The following is a 24,525-nucleotide window of genomic DNA, read 5'->3' as shown; positions in this document are numbered from 1 at the left end:
AGCAGCACGTGGGATGGTTTTTGTGCTGTCAGCCTAAACCTACCTTCCTCAAGCTTCAATCCATTCCCTCATGTCCTGTCACTACAAGCCCTTGTAAAAAGTCCCTCCTAGCATTCTTGTAGGCCTCTTTCAGGCCTTGTAGGATTTTCACAGAGCATCAGTGTGGTTGTGGTGGTTTAGCAGGATGTTCTGGGGGCACCTTCAATCTTTAGATGGCAGCTGAGGGAATAGTGGGAGAGGGATCACTGTTTTGATGCTCCTTTTGCTCTCTTTGTCCAAGCATCTGCTTTTAACCCATCAGAAAAGTTTTTAACTTGTTCAGCCTCTGGCTTTCCTCAGGAATTTTTCCTGTACAGGTGAGCACAAGTGAGGCCCTAGGCTTAATTCTCTAGTACAGTTTAAAGCTAGGTAGTGAAACACATTTCATTTAAATCCACTAAATCTTTACAGCAGTGAGTCAGACTAACTTTGCCCATGTGATACTTTATATAGCAGAAGTTACAGCTGTCACAAGTCATTATTTCCATTGAGAATAGTGATTCATCTCCCCGAGAGTTGTCAAGGGATCTCACAGCAGGAATGAAATTTTAGCTCATGTCACTATTCTCTAAGAGGAAATACATATGGAGGCAGGACATTAGGTTTGCATACATGTGTTTTCAGTTGAACTGGATTGCCTTTAAAAACTTCCATCTCTGAAGTGACTTGAGTTTTATTCCTCCATGCCTAGCCTCAGCATGGTCATTGTGGAGGAAGGCTTCCTCATATGGAAAAGGTACACTTAGTGGAGCCTCTCAAATGTGGCTTGATCCTAATCAGGAAAAACATCCTTTAGTGGGATAGAATAGTCTCTAGGAGATTTCAGGCTCTTTCTCCATTCTGTAACTGCTGCTGGTGACGCTACTCCAGCAGTGTTTTAAGGGACAAATGCATTTTTTCTGCATTCCTTTCTGGTAGAAATTTGCCTTGATGCTCTTTAATTACTTGTCAGAGCAGTCTATTAGAGATGCTACTTGCATTGGAAAGGCCTCCTGGGCAAGAGCTAACCATACCAGCTCTGCCTTCTGCAGAGAAATTCTGGAAAGCACAGTCATCTGATGATTTTGGGATCTATAAATCCAACATATCACAATTCACTTTGCATTTAGCTGTGTCCTTGCACTGACGTTATTTTTTGATTTGGTTGTCTTTTTAATGCCTCATATACAAACTCAGTAGGGGAGCTGGAATGGAATTTGGAAAAATCTGAAGCCCAAATGTCATAAAAAGAATAAATATGCTAATGAACAGCATCTGTATAAACTTGGGGCAACACTGTGCATATTTTCAAGTATTGTGAAGTGGATTTCTTTTATGAGAATGACACTGTGAAGGTTGAATCAAAGGACAACGTTTTGAGAGGACTTTGGAATCGTCTCTTGTGACAGGATATAAGACTTTTGTTGCAGTGCTTGTTCCAGATTGTAGTCTTCAGGAGTTAGGACATGGACACCATTAACATGATTCTCACAGCATAAGCCCAGTTGCTGGGAAAGCTTTTTTCCTAGTGCAGAATCCTTCGTTTTGTGCAACCATGGAATCATTGACAGTCAGAGAAACGCTGTGAGAATGTTTTCAATTGTCTTTATCTTCCAGTGCTTCCTGCAGCACACTAGTGCTTAGGCAATGACTGTGGTAAGAGGCAGTTAAATTGATGTAAAGATCAAGTTGATTTGACATGTTTTTAAACCAAGTGTTTATTAGTTGAAATAATTTTGGGCGGCTTTTGGCGTAATGTTGTGTTTGAGTGGGAACTTGACTCATTGTCAGAGGTCTGTGTGTATTTGAGCATGTTGGGCTGACATTACCAAATGGAACCGTGGGAGGCTTTTGGCTTGTGTTGAAGGAGTACAAACCAAAGCTCTTACCTTGCTGCCTCAAGAGCCACAAAAATGTTAATAGAAGTCAGAGACACAAGGAAAAAAAATGTATTCCATATAGCCTGTTAACTTGCCAGGACTAGCTTTTTCCTTTGATTACTTGCCACTATTTTGTTCCGTCTAGTTTTAGGCACACAAGCCACGAGACTTCCTCTGCATTCCTTTGGAAATTATTTTGCAGCTCTCACAAGGCTTTGTGAAGCTTTTCCCTCATTTATATTTCCTGGTCCTTACATTTCCAAAGCAGAAGCTGCACTCGAACTGTCAGGGGTTGCCTTCATGTTAGCTTTGGCAAAGCAGGTCAGGCTTCCTTCTTGCTGCTGTCTGCTTTTGTTCAACTGCGTGAGAGAGTCAACAGTTACATGGCTCAGACTACAAGTGGTTTAGGGTAGATATTGTGGTGCACTCTGCCACTCTGCTTTCAATCAACTTACATGAACGTTTTAAATCAATCTACCTTTACTACAGGTGAAAGAGCTATCACAGTATCACAGATCACAGTATAACTAAGGTTGGAAGAGACCTCGAGGATCATCAAGTCCAACCTATCAACACAGACCCCATGACTAGACCATGGCACCAAGTGCCACGTCCAATCTCCTCTTGAACACCTCCAGGGATGGTGACTCCACCACCTCCCTGGGCAGCACATTCCAATGGCTAACAACTCGCTAGGTGAAGAACTTTCTCCTCACCTCGAGCCTAAACCTCCCCTGGCGCAGCTTGAGACTGTGTCCCCTTGTTCTGGTGCTGGTTGCCTGGGAGAAGAGACCAACCCCTTCCTGGCTACAACCACCTTTCAGGTAGTTGTTGCTGATAGTATATTGTTTGGAGTTTTGTCTCTTTTGTTTCTCTCAGCCTTCATTTTCTACACAAAGTTTGGTGTTGCTCAGAACTTCCTAAACAGTTTTCCTTGTTCTACTTTCTCTGACTCTTCTGCCCTCACTACATTGCTTCTGCACAAGCCTTACAACAGGCTCATGAAAAGGACTGTTATAGGCACTTAAAGAAAGATTAAGTTAATGATTCATCAGTGAGTAAAAATTAAAATTAGTCATTTAAGCTGCTTGTAAAACTGGACAAATTTTCCTCACTTCATCAAAGATAATTTGTCCCTGAAGAACGCGTTGCTTGTATCTCAACTGCTAGGTGCCAAACTAATTTAACTTGGGTTTTGAGCCTGCAGGAATATGCTAGCTTTTGCAATCATTAAACAACCCAGAATATTGCTGGGGTGTTAGAATTTAATTGGTTCCCTGTATTTTAGAATTATTTTTAAACTAATGTTTATATATAAACTAAGGAGTATGCATTTTCTCTGGTCATTATAGCCCTGGGAAAAGAAAGAACTCAAGGGCAACTGAAACCCAAATGTAAACAATAGTGTACATGTTTTACTTTTTGGCATTGAGAAATGTTTTCATGGTTCCTAAGATTTAGTAAGTTTTGTCTGCCCTCTAAAGAGCGGGATGTAAGTTGGCAGAAACTGCAAGGCATTGATTTTCTGGGTGCACTCTCATACTGAAACAACAAAGCCAAGCTTGCATGTTTTAGGTTTATGGAGCTGGAAGGGCAGGAAGATTTGACCATTGCACAAGGTTTCTGAAACCATTTCTGTCTGAAGACATTTGTGCTAGAAAAAGGCATCTGACAACTCAAAAATCCTGGGTAGAAGTTCTGGGAGTCTTATGCTTTACATTCTGTTACCTGTGGGCTTTGCCTATAGATCTTGCTCCTTCAACGTCTCGTTTGCAGGAATAGACTAGACTAGACTAGACTAGACTAGAAGAATAGAATAGACCAGACAAGACCAGGTTGGAAGAGACCTTCAAGATCATCACATCCAACCTATCATCCAACACCACCCAACCAACTAAACCATGCAACCAAGCACCCTGTCAAGTCTCCTCCTGAACACCTCCAGCGATGGTGACTCCACCACCTCCTTGGGCAGCCCATCCCAATGAGCAGTCACTTTCTCTGTGTAAAACTTCCTCCTGACCTCCAGCCTAAACCTCCCCTGGCGCAGCCTGAGAGTGTGTCCTCTTGTTCTGGTACTGGTTGCCTGGGAGAAGAGACCAACCTCTGCCTGTCTACAACCCCCCTTCATCTCCACCTTAGAACAGAAGGGAGGAGAACAGCCTAGGAAAATGGATAATTTTGCCTCTTTAGCTAGAGATAATATTTTTGCCTGGTTTGTAGTTGAGCTTTGTCAGCTCATACTTTCTTGTGGCAGAGGTATTGATTGTGGTTGGATGCCAGGAATAGCTGAATGCAGTATTCCTCCTTGCTGTCTCTTTTGCTTTCCACTAAACTTACTGGATTTTTGACAATCTGTCCATTAAAGTGCTTACCTAAAATGAACATAACCATCAGTTGGCTCAATGGGTGCTGGGCCATCTCATTTAAACTTTAATATTACCTAGAAAGGTTGTATCAGATGATCCTTGAGGTCTCTTCCAACCTGGCATTCTGTGATTCTGTGAATTAATTTGAAAATGATTTGTTGGGAACAACAGTTTTTCCTTACTCAACTCCATCTGTCCCTTCCCTGCACTAAGTAACAAATTTTAACATCTTGCCAAACCTAAAATGAAAACCCAGTCCTAATAACATGATGCTAGATAATAGTATCTGCTTAAGGGAAGCATGCTCTAGCCGTCTTGCTAAATATCTGAGGCCCTTTAGGTCTTTAAATCTACTGTCCTAACATTCTGCATGCATCTGATGGTTTTGCTTATGGCTTGGGGCAGGAAAACGGCACAACTTGCTTCTTCACACCTTGTTTCCACCTCTGTTAGTTCAGCTTTCAAGCCTTTTCCATTACTTCCTCCTAACTACAGAATCAAAGGAGCTACTTGTTTCAGTATTGCTGGTTATCAGGCTTTTTAACTCCTCCAAGGAGCCAGACTGTCCTTTGCCAGGTGCAAACAGAGCTTGGAAGCAACCTAATTCCACTTGGCTAGTTTAAAAAAAAGAGAGGATGGGAAGAAATTTTTTCCTGACAATGGTGATTTTGGGCCCCTCAGTGTACAAAGGACATTGAGGTGCTGGAGTGTGTCCAGTGAAGAGCAGTGAAGCTAGTGAAGGGCTTTGAACACAAGTGTTAGAAGGAATGGTTGAGGGAACTGGGGCTGTTTAGTCTAGAGAAAAGAAGGCTGAGGGGAGACCTCATCACCCTCTATAACTCCCTGAAAGGAGGTTGGAATGAGGTGGTGGTTCATCTCTTCTCACATGCAACAAGTGACAGGACAGAAGAAAACATCCTCAACCTGAACCTTCCTTCTCAAGGGGAGGTTCAGGTTGGATATTAGGAATAATGCCTTCACAGAAAGGGTTATCAGGCATTGGAGCAGGCTGCCCAGGGAGGTGGTGGAGTCATCACCTCCTGAGGGACACAGTTAAGTGGCAGTGGCTTAGCAGTAGTGGTGGGATTGCAAGCTCCAGGTGAGTGGTTGGACTTGATAATCTCCCAAAGTCTCATCCAACCTCAACAGTTCTGTGGTTCTATGATGCCAAATTGCCATTAACAATTTCTTTAGTTTAGAGCACCATCATATTTATTGCAGCATACCTTGATAAAGTGTTATGAGGCTATCATTTAATTCTTGAGCCAGGTGAAATGGTTGGAAATTGTTTGTGCTGTGCTTGGTTTTTACTGTAGGCAAAAGTGAGCTAATTTCTTGTATGTTGACTCACTTCTCAGCCTTCAGCTTGGATTATTGTACACAACAAGGTACAATGTGGCAACTGCTGTTGCCATTTGGAAGGAAGCACAGAGGGCTGCCCTGCAGACCTGCACACACATGTATGATACAATATATTACTTGTGGATACGCCCTACCCCAGGTGGGGACAGGAGAAGCCAAAGGCATACAGAGAGATTCTGCAAGACAGAATCTGTTTTGTGAAATGTTTTTGTTTCATTCTTTTCTGTTCTTTTTCTCAGGTTGAGTTTATAAATGCTTTCTTAGATCTGGTATGCACTCTGAAATGTAAGAGTATGATAACAGATGAGCTAAGTTGCTTGCTGCCAAAACCCTGCTAAGTGTGACCAGTACGCAGCCTAAGGAGGAGCACTGCTCTTTTAAAACTTTGCCAAGCTTAATACTGTAACTAAGTCATGGTTTAAATCATAAAATCATCACAGTATCCTTGAAGTAAGATGTAAACTGGCTTGGCTGTACAAAAAGGAGAGGATGTGCTCAGTACCTGTGAACGTGGAGTGACAAAAAAGGAAAGTAAGAAGCTGTAGAAGTCACGTCTTGTCAGGACATTTGGGCAGCGTGACACAGTCTTTTTGTTGCTCATCAGTCTCATAACTGAGCCTTTTGAAAACAGACTCTGCACTCTCAGCTCTGTTCTCTCTGGTGCCTGAGTTGCAGATAATTGTGGTGTGGCACAGAGCTATTCTCCCTGCACTACAGAAACTTTGTTTTGCTGATCTGGTGATTCTGTATCAATGGTAAAGCTTCTCTGGTAACCATGCAGTTCAGTGAAATGATCAGGAGTAAACTTACATCTTGAGTGGAATTTTCTACTCTATTGGAAAAAAAAAGAAAAGGCATAAACTTTCATATCTATCAAGTTGCATGCCAGATATGATCAGTCTGCATGATTATAGCTGTCTGTCCTCCCACAGACAATGTAATGTGGGTGCAAATTTTGGCACATCAAATGGAAATACAGGTGATTGATACAGATCAAACCTATGCTAAATGAAAGATTCATTCATACACAGAGCTCAAGTGTATTCAAATGTAGAACCAGTGATTGTATGCATGCAGCTGCATAAATGAACTGAAAAGTGTTTCTGACAGTAGACTGACCTGAGACACAGCCAGTTTTAAATGAAAGGCTGGAGAATCTGTCCTTAATCATTTAATACCAAATACTTAGTAAGCATCTGAGTGCAGACAGAAGGATTCCGCAAGCTTTCCTCATGCGTATGGAAGTCTGTGAGGCTGCATGTGTAAGACAGGTTTACAGGGTTGGGGATTGTGTTTTGTGGCTCCTTGACAGTGTAATTCTAAGTTCATGCATTTTCCTTCAGGGATAGTCTGTCCAGTTTCAAAATACAGCAGTTTCAAGGGTCTGTTACTAACATGAGCATATTCATTAATAAAAAAAACCCCAAGCAACCCAAAACAGATCTAGAGACACTAAGATGTTTTCTCATTACTTTAGGGTTAGGGATTTTCTTAACCATATAACCTTAGAAAAGAAGAGAAGTGTGTGCGTGTGGGAAACCCCAAAACAGAACACCAAGTTCACTGGGATAGGAGAGGGTATTGGGGGAGGAACCTTGTTGTGTCACATGATAACTAAGCTCTGTGCAAATGCAGAGTACTCTTCAGGCTTCAGGCTGGATGTGAGGAGGAGGTTCTTCACCATGAGAGTGGTGAAGCCCTGGAATGGGTTGTCCAGGGAGGTGGTTGAGGCCCCATCCCTGGAGGTGTTTAGGACCAGGCTGGATGAGGCTCTGGGCAGCCTGATCTAGTGTGGGGTGTCCCTGCCCATGGCAGGGGGGTTGGAACTAGATGATCCTTGTGGTCCCTTTCAACCCTGACTGATACTATGATACTCTATTGCTTGTACAGGTTTAGTTCAGCTTTATTGATCCTACTAAGCATGTGGACAGTTCTATTTGCTGAGAGTCAGCCAAATGTGTCTCTGTGGGAGAATGCTGCTAACCCTTAGAATTTTAAACCTGGCTGCCCATCTTTGCTGTTTTTCAAGCATAGTGTCTCTCTTTTTTCTGCATAAATGACATTGTCTTGCCTCTCCACCTCTGTTTGGGTCTGGCTGCTGCAAAGGTGGTAGCACTTTTCAGTGTCACCTCATGTGGCCCATTCAAGGTCTTTTTAATTTGTTACTCATTTCAGTCCTTTTTCCTTTCTTCCTCCATCCCCCCTCACCCCGGTGTCTTTTATTTACCTGGGTTAAGCACTTTGATACGGCTCAGTGCATGGCATCACCTGCACTCTGAAAAATCATTCTTTTTCCAGTGTCCCTGCAAGACTACAGTGTTTTGATGAAGCAGTTAATGAGTTAAAAGCTTGTGGAGTTTAAAAGCAATGCAGGACAGCTGCTGTAAAGTCTCCCTGCTACCCTAGCTGACCTCATCCTTGTCAGACAGATGTGATAATTTCCAAAAACGGGTGCAAGACAGGAAGTGTTTCATGCAAAGGAAAGTATGTGCTTCATGCAAAGCCATCAGGAACACTCTCTCCCAGGGCCACTTACCCTAAGATCCATATTAATCTTAAAGGAACAGTGAAATTCCAGACTGTGTTTACAGAAACATTATTTGCTTGTTATTCTAGTGTGCAAATGGCAAAAGCAGTGGAGTAAACCACTGCACGTGTTTGATACAATGAGATTGCTGGTTATAGGGACTTTTTCAGCATCTGGAGAATTCCTGTCCTTTTTTGATAGCTTTGTTTAGTATTTTTGAGAGGAGGTTCTGAATTGAAAATGTGATACAAGAGAAATACAAATCTATTTGCAATAGATTCACAGATTGCATTGGGTCAGAAGGAGCCCTCATAGGTCATCCTGTCCAAACCCCCTGCAGTGAGCAGAGACCTCCAACTACATCAGGCTTCTAAGGGCCACATCAAGTCTGATCTTGAATGTCTCCAGGGACAGGGCCTCAACCACATGCCTGGGCAAACTCTTCCAGTACTTTACCAATATGTTTCCACATTTACATCCAAAGACTTATTTAATATCTACCAAGCTTTTAATTGATGTAACAATCTGAGCTAATACCTTAGTTAGCAGAACAAAAGTTCTCTTTTTTTCTTCTCCACTGCATTATATGACTTAGAATTTAAAAGAATTGGATAAATGGAACAATTTGTGGGAACAATGTGTAGGAAGTGTGAGAGTGTCTTGCAAATTTTGCCAAGAAAGTAGCAATGACTTGTTTTGTAAGCGATTGAACAGTTGTTTACTTGCCAGTCAACCAGGTTTACCAGTGTGCTAGATATGCAGGTTCCTATTATTTTCATCTGATTGAAAAATTAATCCATGAGGAAAAAAAATGAATTTCATTTGTTTTTCATCAGTATTCACGTAAAACCATGCAAATGAGAAGAATTCCTACCAGTTCAGAGCTCTTCTGCTAACAGTTAGGGATATTTCCCCTAAATTTTCCTCTTAGTTGTGTCCAGAATTGTCTCTGTTGTAGTATGAATCTGCAACACAATGCAAAACTTGATTATTATTTTGACAAGCATAAGTAATTGAAGGTTGAACTCGGTGATCTTGGTCTTTTCTGGCCTTAATGATTCTATGATTTCTGCTTGAGGGATTTCTTTGGAGTTATGAGGTCCTTATTGCAGCATTAACTTGATAAATGTCTATAAAATAATTTTATAGATTCATAGAGTGGTTTGGGTTGGAAAGACCTTCAAGACCATCTAGTTCCAGTCTCTTGCCATTGGCAGGGACACCCTTCACTAGACCAGGTTGCTCAGGGCTTGAACACCTCTAGAGATGGGGCATCCACAACCTCCCTGAGTAACCTGTTCCAGTGTCTCACTGCCTTCACTGTCAAGAATCTCTTCCTAATAATTATAATTTGTTAAGGATTAGACTAGATCTCTAGTACAGATTCTATCACTCAGTCATGCTCTGCTGATTAACTGTTGCCAAGTCTAGCAGATGCCTGCAAGAATATTAAAATAAAGCACTGCTATTTAATCTCCAATTTATTATTTTTTTCACTTCAAGTCTTGTTTCTGTTGTACTTTCTTTCCATATTCTGCTAGTTTAAAAGCACTCATTTGCACTGGTAGGGTAGAAGCCAATTCTAGCTGCTAGGACTTATATAGAGAATTTCATCCTTGTGAATTCACTTTTTCCTGAAGCTAGGTTTCCAGTCTCAAAGGTCCCTTTGAAAAGTGAAGTCCACAGCCAGGCAGCTATGGGAGGGGAAATAGTGCTCATGGTATTGATGTTGAATGGTTTGGTTTTAATATGAAGATGTGGCTAAACAATTCAGGCGAGGTGCAAGAGGAGGTGAAGGCAAGCTACTAGGAGCAAGCCCTGAGTTAAACTCAACTCAGCCCTGCCACATGGTGAGGAGTGAAAGGAATATGATCTGTGTTTTTAGATGATCCAAGGATGTAGCAGAAGACAAAAGGAAGGAGAATGAGATTATTTGGACACAGGGAGGCATTTTTTGTTATTTGCTGGTAGCAGCTCATTTGCTGTACACACATAGTTGTTTCAGACTGAATTATATTTTATATTTGCCTGCTGTTTCTGGAGGTTATTGCCAAAAGTGAAAACCACATAATGTATTTCTAGTATTAAACCATCTATTACTGATGGAAAATGACAGACTAGAGGGAAAAGGCACCAGTTAGTCTGGGTTAGCTCATGTGTTCTGGATAACTCTTTCTTGAACTTGTACTAGGCTGTCTTGCTTTCCCACGACTTTTTGGATATGATGAATTTTCTCCTCTTCCTTGTCAGTGTCAGGTAATCTCCCATGATGGTCTTCCTCAAACTTTTTCAGATAGTATGCCATTTGATCACTTTTCTATCAACTATTATAATAAGATAACAAATAGCATAATGGCTTAACCAAAGGAGCATTGTGGAGTTGCTAAGCCTACAGATGCCCTTATATAATCTGTATTTTTGCTTTTTAACGTTACAAGTGTTAGATTTTGGATCTGTAGTGGCTTTCTGATTTAAGCTTTTAATTTTTGATGGTGAAACAAGGAATTCAGTCTAAAGTCAAGGCTAATCTTCTGAGAAACTTCATGTAATTACAAAACAGTTACTGATGAAGTCACAAGAGAGGGATAAAACCAGAATCCTATTCTTTCTCTTCCTCTATTTCTCTCTCTTTCTTTCTCTTATCTGTCTATCTCAATGACTTTTTAAGGTGATTTATCACAAAACATTTAATGAACTTGTTTGCTTGTAATAGCAAAGTTAAACTACTTCATTTTATTTGGTTGCTTTCCCTCAAAGTATACTGGGTTAGTTTTGACTAGTAACAAGCTGTGTATGAGGATATTCCATGCTTTTGCTTCAAAGAAGGGAAAACCTTTTGGTGTTTTCCAGTACAGCACAATGAGATGCTTTATGGTCAATCCTTTTATGTCTTCACTTAGAGTGGAGGGTCTTAAGACAGTTGGGCTTGATGATCTTTGAGATCTTTTCCAACCAAAACAGCTCTATGATTGTATAGATGGTGCCCTTGTTAAGACCAGTGACTTGTTCAATAACATGCTAAATCCCCAAGGAAATGATTGCAGGATCTCAGGGATTTCATGCTAGAATTCCACCCTCCAAGCAGAGAGAAAAGAAACTTATTCCATAGCTTTCACAAATACTTAACTCAGAGTAAGATAATGTAATTATTCTTGACACATTGTCATAGTATTTTATTTAAGAACTAAATAGCTCTTTACTGTTTTAAGTCACTCTGAGTAATAGCTAGCAGCAAGTTCAGTTTTTGGCTTTCTCTTGCTTTCCTGGCAACTGTAGAGAGGTTTGTTCCATGTCTCACCCTTGTCCAAAATGTGGTGGGTTTCTTTTTTGTTCAGTTAATAATTCCTGCCAAGTCTGACTGTCCTTTTTTGATCTTGCTGTATTCTGGCCTTTCTCCTTCATCATTAGGTATCCAGCTGAAGCATTCTTGCAGGCATTTCCCTCCTTATCAAATATATACGAGAATTTGACACTTGACTTGGTAACATGAAACAAACTAATGCCTAACTCTTGTGACCATTCCTTTCAAAGATTGTTCCATGGTGCACATGGAACATCAAAGAATAATAGAATCACAAAATCATAGAATGGTAGGGGTTGGAAGGGACCTCTAGAGATCATCTAGTTCAACCTCCTTGCCAAAGCAGAATCACCTAGGGCAGGCCACACAGGAGCACATCCAGCCAGGTTTTGAAAGTCTTAGGAGAAGACTGCACAACTCCACTCTGGGCAGCCTGTTCCAGTGCTCCAGCACCTTCACAGTAAAATAAGTTCCTCCTCATGTTGAGGTGTAACTTTCTGTGTTCCAGCTTATACCAGTTGTTCCTTGTCCTGTTATTGGGCACCAGTGAAAAGAGACTGGCACCTTCATCTTGATGCCCACCCCTTGGATATTTAGAGATGTAGATAAGACCCCCTCTCAGCTTCACTTCTCAAGACTAAACTACCCCAGGTGTCTCAGTCTGTAGGAGAGATGTTGAGGTCCCACAATCACCCTAATAGTGGCAAAGGTAGGTAGTATTTTGAAGGAGCAAGGCTGTAATCAAGATGGTTAGTTATGCCTTCCTTGAATGAATGAGAGAAAATACCTAAGTATTGACAGTGTTGCCACCTCTCTTCACATTTACAGTTGGTTCAGGTGCTTTTTCAGTAGAAACTACATGAGCTTCTGTTGGCCAGCATTTTGTTCCCATAATTTCACAATCACTTTTAAAAATCCATTTGCACTGCACCAGTGACAGTTTGGTAGGAGTTGTTTCTACTCTGCCTTCATTGAGAGGGTGCAGCTTGGTGCTTCTGAGCTTGTCTGTGCTCTGCTAAAAGGGGATAGCAATGCTGCCCTGCTCTGGCAGCATGCCCTTCTGATCCACGGGTAAAAGAGTATATAGAGCCTTCTTTTGAATGGTTCCAAGAATCCAAACTGCACAAAGGCTTGCAGTCTCAGAAGGAGATTTAAGGCAGTCCTTTTGGGATTTGATTCTGTGATGGAGTGGTTTCAACCTATTCTTAAAAAACCCTTGTCACACTACTGCTGTTGCTTTTTGTTGTGGTTGTTTCATTCCTCTGCAGTCTCTAGCCATTGTCTGTTTCTTTGGTTTTGGTTTTCCTCACTAGGGGTAGATTTTTAAGTTGACTGAAGATACCAAATTCAGTTCCCACCACCAGAAAACGCTGTGCTTTTGCATGGGACATGTAACAGCCATGCAAGCTTCGCTGCATACTCCGTTGTGAAAGTCCATCTTCCTGGGGGAGGTGTTTATACTGCATGTTTGCATCCCAGGAGCCCTCCCTAGAGGAGGTGTATCTGGGAAAATGTCCTTCTTTTTTTCAAGAGAAAGCTTTGGATGCAAAGTGTGAAGGGTAATGTTTGCTAGATCTCTCTGAAATGTGTTTTGAAAGCTGCCATTAGGCATAAAGTGTGAGCCTGCTTAGCTTTGCTCCTCAGGGCAGAGGAAGATGGAATCTGTTTGTTGGAGTGCAGGTTTCCCCCAGGGTGATCATATATACAGTACAGAATATATATTAAGATGTTGGCATTGTGTCTCTAAATCTGTGTGTGTGTGTGTGTATCTGTTTCAGAAGTCTTACATTCAAAAAGAACAAGCCAGACACCCTTGCTCCTCACAGAAGAAAGTTGTGAAACTGTCTTTAACACCTTTGCTGAATGAAGCACAAACAGATCACTCTTAGCAACCCAACCATTTTCTGGCAAACAGAAGGACTCTTCTGAGAAATTTTTTGCCATTTCCCACATAGTCTTTAGCTAACCTTTAGAAAACTGATGAGAGAGGGAATATTTGTAAGGCACATTGCTGCTTGTTTGACTGGGGATTACTGGTGAGGTTTGGCATATGCCATCGAACAACCATCAGGGACAGAACAGCATTTTGCTCCTCTCAAGTCAGTGCTGGCTTTAAAGCAAGAGATCAGGAAAGGGCCATGCTCATTTACATTTTACAGTTTGAAACTTCAAAATACCTTGATTAATTTTTTTATGAGACATTTAGACCTACTGTCAAGGCACAACAGAGGTTTCCAAATCAGCATCAGAAAATGTATGTGATGTTTTCTTTGTCATTCTGCATTCCACTAGTATTTTACAGTATCACAGTATCACAGTATAACTAAGGTTGGAAGAGACCTCGAGGATCATCGAATCCAACCTATCAACACAGACCCCATGACTAGACCATGGCACCAAGTGCCACGTCCAAGCCCCTCTTGAACACCTCCAGGGACGGTGACTCCACCACCTCCCTGGGCAGCACATCCCAATGACGAATGACTCGCTTGGTGAAGAACTTTCTCCTCACCTCGAGTCTAAACCTCCCCTGGCACAGCTTGAGACTGTGTCCCCTTGTTCTGGTGCTGGCTGCCTGGGAGAAGAGACCAACCCCCTCCCGGCTACAACCACCTTTCAGGTAGTTGTAGAGGGCAATGAGGTCTCCCCTGAGCCTCCTCTTCTCCAAGAAGATGCATTTTTGATGCATTGCCTCAACATTTTAGCTATAAAATTGGTGATTCTTCTTATGTTACTTTTAATACTGAGAAACAGATGCCATGAATAATCAGTAGGAATGAAACAAATAGCTGGTTTTAACACAGTTGATGCATTTAGGTGTCTGTAGCTCATGTGCAGCCATTTCTGTGGGCCAAGAAGGAAGGACGAAAGGAGATGGCATGGATTTTTCTGACTGTTCCATTTCTAGAGCTTCACTGTATGATGGACAATTGACCTACAACCTTGTCATTTGATGTCAGGAAGCTAAGAAATCAATTTGGCAGTTCACAGGATTAAGGCTAAGATAAAATGAGAGGAAAGTGAGGGAAAAGGGTGTGTTCTATGGGAAGGAAACGTTAAGAAAATAGGCAGCTTATTTAGGAAGATTTAGCAGCAGATGAAGTCATGAGAACCTGAACTAAATCCCACAAGTGATGGGGACTTCGACACATGATTGCTGTGGATGGTTGTCTGAGAATTGCTCCTGTGAAATGGCTCTTGTGGACTTTCTGAAATGCAGCTGCTGCTGCAACCTGCATCTCTTGCTTGTTTTGGGTCATAATTTCCTTTGTTTCAAGAAACAAAGAATGGGCTGCCTGGGGAAGTGGTGGAGTCACTGTCATTGGAGGTGTTCAGGAGGAGACTTGATGGGGTGCTTGGTGCCATGGTTTAGTTAATTAGGTGAGTTGGATTGGTTGATAGGTTGGACACGATGATCTTGAAAGTCTCTTCCAACTTGGTCTGGTCTATTCTATTCTATTCTATTCTATTCTATTCTATTCTATTCTATTCTATTCTATTCTATACATAAGGGTAATTCCATTATGCTTTTTAAATAATCTGCAGGGACTTTGGTTTGCTTCAGAATGAGTGGAAGTTGTCTGCCCCTCCTTCACATGACCACTATTTTTTGAGATGTTTAAGGGGAAACAGCAATATACAGTATTTTAAGTCATAGAATCATCATAGAATCATAGAATGATTTGGGTTGGAAGGGACGTCAAAGATCACCCAGTTCCAACCCCATCACCATAGGCAGGGATACCTTTCACTAGACTAGGTTGCTCAAGTCTCTGTCAAACCTGGCCTTGAATACCTCCTGGGGGGGGAACATCCACAACCTCCCTGGGCAACCTGTTCCAGTATCTCACCACCCTCATAGTAAAGAATTTCTTCCTAATATCCAGTTTAAGTCTACCCTCTTCCAGCTTAAAGCCGTTCCCCCTCCTCCTACCACTACAAGCCCTTGTATAAACTCCCTCCCCAGCAATCTTGTACCCCACTTCAGGTACTAGAAGGCCACTGTAGGGTGCCCCTGGAGCTTTGTCTTCTGCAGGCTGAAGAAGGCTGTTAGGCACCGTTATGGAAGTGACTGTTACCAGTCCAGAGTAGCAATGTAAAAACAAAACTATTAAAAAATTATGAAATGCTACATTTTTCTCTTGTATTTCCCCATGCCCTTCTTAACTTAGTGAAATAACCAAGACACCTGGCTGGGACGTGAATCTCTCCTCAGAGTACACTCTGTCCTCGCTGTACAGTTGATTCACAACTGCATGCTATGGAAGTTGTTTAAAAACATCTAGACTGATGTCAAAATTACGTAACTGTGATGAAAACTTCAAAAGAAAGGTTGGGGTTTTTTTCCCCCTGTTTGCTTTGTTCAGGTACGTGTTTGGGCTGGTTCTTCACCCCTGGGCTCTTGCACATCCTTCGTGTTTGTACTCTCAGTAACTGGTTCATCAGGAGCTTTTAACCACATACGCAATCTTGCGGTGGGAAGACAGCTTTAGTTTGCCTTTGGCTTTTCTTTTCCTTAGTTTTCGTGTTCTTCTAGGGTGTGGTTTGATCTAAAATGAAATTTAGGTTAATTTTTTTTTTTTCCCTTTTTTGACCTGCCAAAGTGTTTGTTCTGTTAGCATTGCTCTGCTCTCTGTAAATCAGACATTCTTCTTGGGCTGCGTCAGGTTGCTCGTGGCATGATTAATGCAGGAAGGGTAGAGAAAGATGACGTAGTGGCTCATGCAAAGTTTACCTGAGAATTATCTGTAGCTCTCTCTGGTTAGTGTCTGCATGAGTCATGGCCTGAAGCTCTGCCATTCCCTGTTCTTCAGCTGGGCAAGATCACACTTACCTCATTCCATGTATGCATTTCTCCCTTTCCTGCCAGATCTGATTAGAAGCGCTTTTGTTTTAAACTCCATGTTTATGAAACATTAAACACGCTTTCTACAGATAGCTGCCCATGATGCGAAATGAAAAGCACCACCAGATATCTGTGGTCCAGGCAGCTTTAGAAACTTTCTCTGTCCTTACAAGAATTCTGATTTTTATCAGCTCCAGTCTTTTTCACGCTCATGCCTTTAGCAATGATTGTGTTATGACATTAGCAAGCTTTGCAACAGGGCCATGAGTCAATTGCTGTCTGTCAGTAAAGCCTACTGTTGCTTCTTGTGTCTTTGCACAGACATAGGCTTGCAAAACACAAATAGCCAGCCTGTAGCTTTCAAATTTCCTTGAGCTGCAGGTAGCCTGGAGAAGAGGAGACTCAGGGGTGACCTTGTTGCTCTCTACAACTACCTTAGGGGGGGTTGTAGACAGGCGGGGGTTGGTCTCTTCTCCCAGGCAACCAGCACCAGTACAAGAGGACACAGTCTCAAGCTGCACCAGGGGTGGTTTAGGCTGGAAGTTAGGAAGAAGTTCTACACAGAGAAAGTGATTGCCCACTGGAATGGGCTGCCCAGGGAGGTGGTGGAGTCACCATCATTGGAGGTGTTCAGGAGGAGATTTGATAGGGTGCTTGGTTGCATGGTTTAGTTGATTAGGTGCTGTTGGATGATAGGCTGGACGTGATGATCTCTTCCAACCTGGTTTATTCTGTTCTACTACTGTGTCAGTGGGTGCTCTCAAGTCTCTCTTAGGAGACCAGCATGAAGACAATGCAGAATTTGCAAGAAATGCTGATTATTTTTTCAAGATTCCTTTCTTTTCTCTGTAAAATTGTCATGAAGTCTTTGGCATCCTTCAGGACTTCAGCCTTCCTCAACAAAAACTGTCTCATACTCTGTGTGTGTGCTGTTCAGTCTGAATTATCTTGTGGGAAAAAACAACCAACCCAAAACCTCCCCAAAAAAAGGTGCTTAATGTTTAGCAGTAGAAGGTTATGCTGAAAACAAGCTCTCATTTTCCAGCCAGCTCATATCTTTGCAACCTGGCAAAGCCTATATCAGGAACATGATGTGTGGGAAAAAAAAGTTCTCAAATGATAGACAGAAATATGTCTTGTGGGAAACCTAAAATGCCATGAGACTCATTCTCTTAATAAAGCATGTTTTTACAAGCACAGCATCATCCCCCTTACTTTTGACATTTGCAGAAATGAAAGCTTGAGAGCATAACATTTGTGTAGAATGTAAACAACCCTGGTGCTCAGATAAGTGACGTTTCGTGGAAGCAACATTCCCTTAGGAGAAAAGAATGGTCAAAGTGAGTGATGAGCCAGGGGAAAAAACCCCAACCCCACAACTTATTTCTAGAAGGCATAACTCCCAACTGCTGCTAAATAAAGGCCATACTGCTTCCTGAGATAAAATTTTATATGTGCTTTCTGATTACATTCTGCAAACACATCTGGAAAGCGAGCAAACTCTTGCTGTCCTCTGCTGCTCTGCATCAGATAAGTACATTCTTCATGTAAACACATCAGAAAGAAATAATTTGAAGAAACATTTTAAAGTCAGTGCAGCATGCAGCACATTTTGCCAGCACTGCAGTATGTGCTAATGGAGTTAATGATTGTAATTACACAGATGCCTGAGAGGGGATGGCAGAAGCTTATGTCCAGCTTAATGTTGCCTGTATGTCATTTTGCTGCTTTTAAAGGAACTGTTTACACAAAAGAGGAACATAGATTGTGTTCAGTGAGTCAGAGTTTAAGCAGAAATCAAGCATGTTGTTTGACACGTGCCTTTATGTAAGCTGTGTGTCTAGAATCTGTCTTTCAGCTTAAGCAGTGAAATGGTATTTCTGGCTTTTGTTTTCTTCTGGCTAAGCAGCCAGTGAGTACCTTGGCTGTAGAACTGATTTTATGCTTTTTGTTTAAACCCCTTGTCTTTTGCACTTTCAACTAGAAAGTGAATCAACCAAAGCTTAAAGATTTCAAAACTGAAAGGTGCTGAATGAAGTGGAACTGAAAAAAAAGGCACTTGTCTTTAAAGAAGTTATCCATAACCTCTACCTTCACTTCTGCAGGTTTATGAGTCAGGACATTGCCTGCCCTCCAGTTCATGTCAAGTTGTAGTTGCCTCTTGCTGCTAAGAGCAGCAGGCAGTCTGTGGAGAAAGCACAGCCCTTGTCTGGCTCCTTGACTTGGTCAAAATCCTGAGTCCAGAGGAAGCTCTGATTGAGGAAGGGCCCAAGAGACAGGAAACAGATGTTAGCAGCAGTGTCCTGGCTCAGGTGGCCTGGCAGCAATGTTCCAAGCCAAAATAACTTAGTAGGTTAAATGACCAGAACTATCATTGATAGTATTATTTATTGAGCTACTTTAATCTAGATTTATGTAAGGATTTATGTGACTTTTGCACAGGTTTGAGTTTTTGGTGTGTTGGTGGTTTTTTTCTTCCCAATTTGCACTTGCAGTGCATTGTCGAGCTTCACTTTGGGACTTCAGTAGCTTTTATTCTGTGTTTAGCCAAAGATCACCATACACAGGGGCTTGTAAAAGGCCAACATTAGAGTCCTACCTATTCAGAAAATGCCCTGGAATTCTCCATAAAAGTCAAGATTTAGTATTTTATTTTTGCTGTATGTGTGGCCAGCAGGAGCAGGGAGGTCATTCTGCCCTGTACTCAGCACTGGTTAGGCCACACCTTGAGTCCTGTGTCCTGTGTCCTGGGCCCCTCAGTTGTTGAGTTGCTGGAATATGTCCAGAGAAGGGCAATGAAGCTGGGGAGGGGTTTGGAGCACAAACCCTACAAGGAGAGGCTAAGGGAGCTGGGGTTGCTTCACCTGAAGAAGAGGAGGCTCAGGGGAGACCTTATTGCTGTCTACAACTACCTGAAGGGAGATTGTAGCCAGGTGGGGGCTGGTCTCTTCTCCCAGGCAACCTGTGACAGAACAAGAGGACACAGTCTCAAGCTGTGCCAGGGGAGGTTTAGGCTGGATATTAGGAAGAAGTTCACAGAAAGAGTGATTGGCCATTGGAATGTGCTGCCCAGGGAGGTGGTGGAGTCACCATCACTGAAGGTGTTTAAGAGGAGACTGGATGAGGCACTTGGTGCCATGGTTTAATTGATTAGATGGTGTTGAGTGATAGGTTGGACTTGATCTCAAAGGTCTCTTCCAACCTGGTTAATTCTATTCTATTCTATTCTATTCTATTCCATTCCATTCCATTCCATTCCATTCCATTCCATTCCATTCCATTCCATTCCATTCATTTCTATTCCTTTCTATTCTATTTTATTCCTTTCTATTCCCATTCTATTCTATTCTAATCTGTTCTTCTTGTGAGCTTTTCTAGTGTAAAAGATACCTGGGTATGGTGTTATTCATACTAAGGCCATAGGAAGCCTAGAGCAAGCTCTCTGAATTGGTTGTCAGCACTTCAACTTCCAGGGAAAGTGCACAAAAATGTTTCTTTGTAGCCACTAATCAGTTAATCATTCTCTTCATTACACAATACCAGCAGAGTATGGGGAATCTCAGGATTAAAAGGAAAAAAAACCACAAAAACAAACCACAAAATCAACCAGCCAAAACAAATAAACCAACAAGCCACAACAGCACAACCAAAACTAGTAACAAACAAGTGAAACTGGAAAGTGATGATCTTGAGGGTAGAAAGGATATGCAAAGGTTGTGCCATGAAGGCGTCGTGTGTCAGAGAGAGATGGTTCACACTTGTGGAACAGCAGTGCAGAAGTGTGTGCCCAGAGCCTTTCTTCTGACTCCCTTTGGCTTATGACAAGGGCCCAGACTCTCCCTGCCTCACAGTTCTTTCCCAGAAGCAAAGCCTTTGTTCCTGGTTTGAATAAAACCTTTATTAGAATAAACCTTTATTAGAATAAAGGTTTGGTGGTGGTCTGCAGCCCCTTGCAGAGTTACTGCTGACGGAACATTCTGGCTTGCTGCTCAGCTGCCTGGGAGCCCTCAGTGAGCTCAAATAGGGAGATAGCTACAAGGTGATGCAGAGGGTTTCTGGATGCTCTTTGATTTCACAGCATGAGAAAAGTGCATACTCTAACCATTAGTGATCTTCCTTTATTCTTGTTCTATGTTTTCTCCTGGGAATTGGGAACTTTGACTTGTTTTTAATAGGCCTGGCTTTCCCCTCATCTCCCATGATTGTTGCTGCCACCATTTTTCCATTTGAGAAGATGTTTCCAGAGATAATCTCTTGAGCTTCCTGAATGCAACTCCATGGCATTCTTAATTTGTGCATGCTATTTTCTGCCATTTGTCTAACTGTGGAAATTTCCATTTCCCAAATCCCTTTAGGGCAGATAGGGAAAAAACCCAAACACTTTGTGAGGGTGATGAGGTACAGGTGGTGCATTTGTGTTTCAGGTCTCCACAATAAGTATTTTCCATTTCTGACTTTACTAAAATCTCCTTGTAGGCACATGTTGGAATTTGCTGGCCATGAATCTAGTTCAGCATTATATAAAGCTTTTTCTGTTATAGTGATCCTTCTCAATGTGTGTAAAAGATAACAAGAAGTCACAAAACTTAACATTGCTATAGTGTTAAGTTAGTTTGGAGTTAGTTTCTTTCATGGAATCACAAAATCACCAAGGTTGGAAGAGACCTCAAAGATCATCAAGTCCAACCTGTCACCACAGACCCCATGGCTAAACCATGGCACCAAGTGCCACATCCAATCCCCTCTTGAGCACCTCCAGGGATGGTGACTCCATCACCTCCCTGGGCAGTACATTCCAATGGTGAATGACTCTCTCAGTGAAGAACTTTCTCCTCACCTCGAGCCTAAACTTCCCTTGGTGCAGCTTGAGACTGTGTCCTCTTGTTCTGGTGCTGGTTGCCTGGGAGAAGAGACCAACTCCCTCCTGGCTACAAAGGGTTGTTCTTTTAGGGAAGAAGGATTTTGCCTGTATGACAGCCATTCCCATGTAATGGGAATGAGCTAGTTGAGAGAGATTTTTGTCCTAAGTTTCAATACATTCCATGAGGCTGTCTCCTCAGGTAGAAGAGAGAGTTCTTAGTGTGAGCTTGTGGACCTAGTGAGACCACATCTGGAGTACTGTGTCCAGTTCTAGGCTCCCCAGTTCAAGAGGGACAGAGAACTACTGGAGAGAGTCCCAGTGGGGACCTACAAGGACAGTCAAGGCACTGGAACATCTGTCTTATGAGGAGAGGCTGAGAGACTTGGGGGCTGTTTAGCCTGGAGAAGGATTGAGAGGGGATCTGATCAATGTTTACAAATACCTGAAGGGTGGGTGTCAAGGAGAAGGGGCCAACCGCTCTTCTTTGGTACGCTGTGATAGGATGAGGGGCAGTAGACACAAACTGGAACACAGGAAATTCCACTTCAACATGGGGAAAAAACATTCTTTACTGTGAGGGTGCTGGAGCCCTGGAGCAGGCTGCCCAGAGAGGTTGTGGAGTATCCTTCTCTGGAAACTTTCAAAACCTGTCTGGATGTGTTCCTGTGTGGCCTGCCCTAGGTGATCCTGCTTTGGCAGTGAGGTTGGACTCAATCTGCAGAGGTCCCTTCCAGCTCCTACCATTCTGATTCTGTGATACTGGAAGTGTTTTAAACCCCCATAATAAACAAGTTCATAGGAAACCATACTACATTTGTTCCACTGTTTGGAGAGCTGCTTACTCTATCCTTTGATGATGTTTTAAAATCAAACTATGCTTGCCCTTGCTATACTTCTGTTGTGTTGCTAGCTCTACTGTGTATGTTCAGTTGCTAAAATACTAGAAACCACAAAGGGCACCACTGTAATAAATAAGAACAAATAAGGACAATCTGAATCTTTGTTGCTTGCAGATAGTTGACTTAACATCTGAAATGCACATAGTTTCTATTTGCAGCATTTATTTGGGCTACAGCTTTCTTACACCCCCTATGTACTTCTTTTTTCCCCACTGGAATATCAGTAAATACAAGGGGACTGCTTCTCACTTGCATCTAATTAAGACATGCAAATAAAAGGAAGCAGGGTACTCAGATTTGAGACATTTTATGCAAAACCCAATGATTAAAAACCCTAAAAATGAGACCTGTTTTCTCTTTTGTGTGGATATTTCTCCTGGAAAAAAAAAGAATTGAACATGTCATCTTCTGATTTTTCATCTGTTCCCATTCCTGCTTCCCATGTAAGATGATTAAATAATCACCAAGATGCTTACTGTAATTGTAGTCATTTACAAATGACAAGGATTGGGCATTGGAAGCTATGATTATAAAAGCCATTTAGCCTACTTCCATCCTTCAAATTCCTGGTGATGCTGTGTGAGTACCAGCAAGTATGAGATTACAGTCAATTTCAGTTTGAGTTCTCTCTCTAAAAGTTACTGAATTTCCGTGTTGCAGACTCTTCTTGGTGAGTCTGACACCCTGCGCTGGTGAGAACTCACCTGCAGTACAGTGTTCAGCTCTGGGGCCCTCAACACAGGAAGAACATGGACCTGAAGAAGGTCCAGAGGGACCAGAGGAGGAGCACAAAGTTGATCAGAAGGCTGGAGCAGCTCTCCTACAAAAACAGGCTGAGGGAGTTGGGTCTGTTCAGCCTGGAGAAGGGAAGGCTCTGGGGAGACCTAATAGGAGCTAGCACATGAAGGAGGCTTACAAGAAAGCTGGGGAAGGATTGTCTAGAAGGGATTGTAGTGATAGGACAAGGGACAATGATTGGGTTTGTGGTTTTTTAAACTAGAGCAAGGTAGATTTGGATTGGGCATAAGGAAGAAGTCCTTTGCTATGAAACAGTGAACAGGTTGCCCAGGGAGGTAGTAGAGGTCCCATCCCTGGAGAGATTCAAGGTCAGGTTCAGGCACTCTGAACTGCCTGATTTAGCTGGGGATGTCCCTGCTCACTGCAGGGGGGTTGGCCTAGATGACCTTTAAAGCTACCTTTCAAACCCAGTGCTTTCTATGTTTCTTTGAAAACCTTGCAGATGACATATTTTAAGTCTGTATGTGCATGGTCCTTACTACAGAATTGCTGTGATTTTCTTTGGAGATTGGTCACTTCTGGCAAACTTTCTGTAGTCCTTTTTTTCTCCACTTTAAGGCAGCTTTCCCTGTGGTAAAACCGTTTCCTTTATTACTTGTTTGTTGATATTAGTAGTGGTTCCCTTCTTAAGTTTAATTATTGTTTCAGAGAAATTGCTATTTCCTGTTGTGATGTAGCTTGTTTGCTTTAGATTTCTTCCATGGCTGTCATGATGTCTGTGAAATATTACTCAGGAATCCCTTCTGTTTTGAAGGTGCAATGCTCCAAGGGATGATTCTTCATCTTACTCACGTTCCCCTCTCTCTTTTCTTTCAATTTTAGGTAAGAACAACTGTTGCAATGATTCTCTGATTTTGAAGAACTTCTTCTTTGGTAAAGTATTAATAGGTTTTTTTTTCCATCTTCCTTAAAGAATGGTATTCTTTTTCTCTATATTCAAGGGAGGAAGGGGAATCCTTGCCCAAGGCTAGTGCTGTGCCTGATAGGGTAGCTGGAAGAGAATTTGAACAATTTCAAGCAGATGTTTGGGCTTTTTCTTCATTTTTTTTTTTATATGAAGGGATGACAGTAACAGCATCTAAGCAAGTTACTATCACCTGCTATAGTCTGAACTGTAGAATCATAAGATGGTAGGGGTTGGAAGGGACCTCTGGAGGTAATCGAGTCCAACCCCATGGCCGAAGCAGGATCACCTAGGGCAGGCCACATGGGAATGCATCCAGACAGGTTTTGGAAGTCTCCAGAGAAGGAGATTCCACAACCTCTCTGGGCAGCCTGCTCCAGGGCTCCATCATCCTTACAGTAAAGAAGTTTTTCCTCATGCTGAAGTGGAACTTCCTGTGTTCCATTTTGTATCCAATGTCCCTCATCCTATCACAGGACACCACCGAATAGATACTTGCACCTTCTTCTTGACATCCACCCTTCAGATATTTATAAACATTAATAAGATCCTGTCTCAGCATTCTCTTCTCTAGGCTAAACAGTCCCCAGGTCTCTCAGTGTTTCCTCATATGAGAGATGTTCCAGTTCCTTAGTCATCCTCATAGTCCTCTTCATTTTGTTTAATGAAGCAGAGGGTACTACTTCAAATTTCCTGTGGAATATCTGCATGCTCAAAGGCCCTGTCCTAGTATACACCCAAGCTTATCTTGTAGTTCCTT

The 24,525-nt window shown here is 42.2% G+C and overlaps 2 protein-coding genes across 4 annotated transcripts in view; one reads left to right on the top strand and one right to left on the bottom strand.

Annotated features, from left to right (window-relative positions):
* The window catches only part of CMSS1 (cms1 ribosomal small subunit homolog), a 234,937-nt gene that overhangs the window by 96,696 nt on the left and 113,716 nt on the right, over positions 1–24,525 (top strand). The gene's annotated exons all lie outside the window — the stretch shown is intronic.
* Positions 1–24,525, bottom strand: part of FILIP1L (filamin A interacting protein 1 like) — a 198,020-nt gene that overhangs the window by 94,324 nt on the left and 79,171 nt on the right. Inside the window, exon 3 of one of the 3 annotated variants that reach the window (XM_068160668.1) lies at positions 9,031–9,121. The exons of the other annotated variants lie outside the window; for them this stretch is intronic. The gene's annotated coding sequence lies outside the window, so the exon portion shown is untranslated. The remainder of the gene's footprint in view (positions 1–9,030; positions 9,122–24,525) is intronic. 3 annotated transcript variants of the gene reach the window in all.

The sequence above is a fragment of the Melanerpes formicivorus genome, unplaced genomic scaffold, assembly GCF_026170545.1.
Source record: "Melanerpes formicivorus ecotype bairdi unplaced genomic scaffold, bMelFor1.0.p_v2 SCAF_51, whole genome shotgun sequence".
Taxonomy (NCBI): Eukaryota; Metazoa; Chordata; class Aves; order Piciformes; family Picidae; genus Melanerpes; species Melanerpes formicivorus.
The sequence above is the reverse complement of the archived record's forward strand: the minus strand, read 5'-3'. Positions and strand labels throughout refer to the sequence as shown.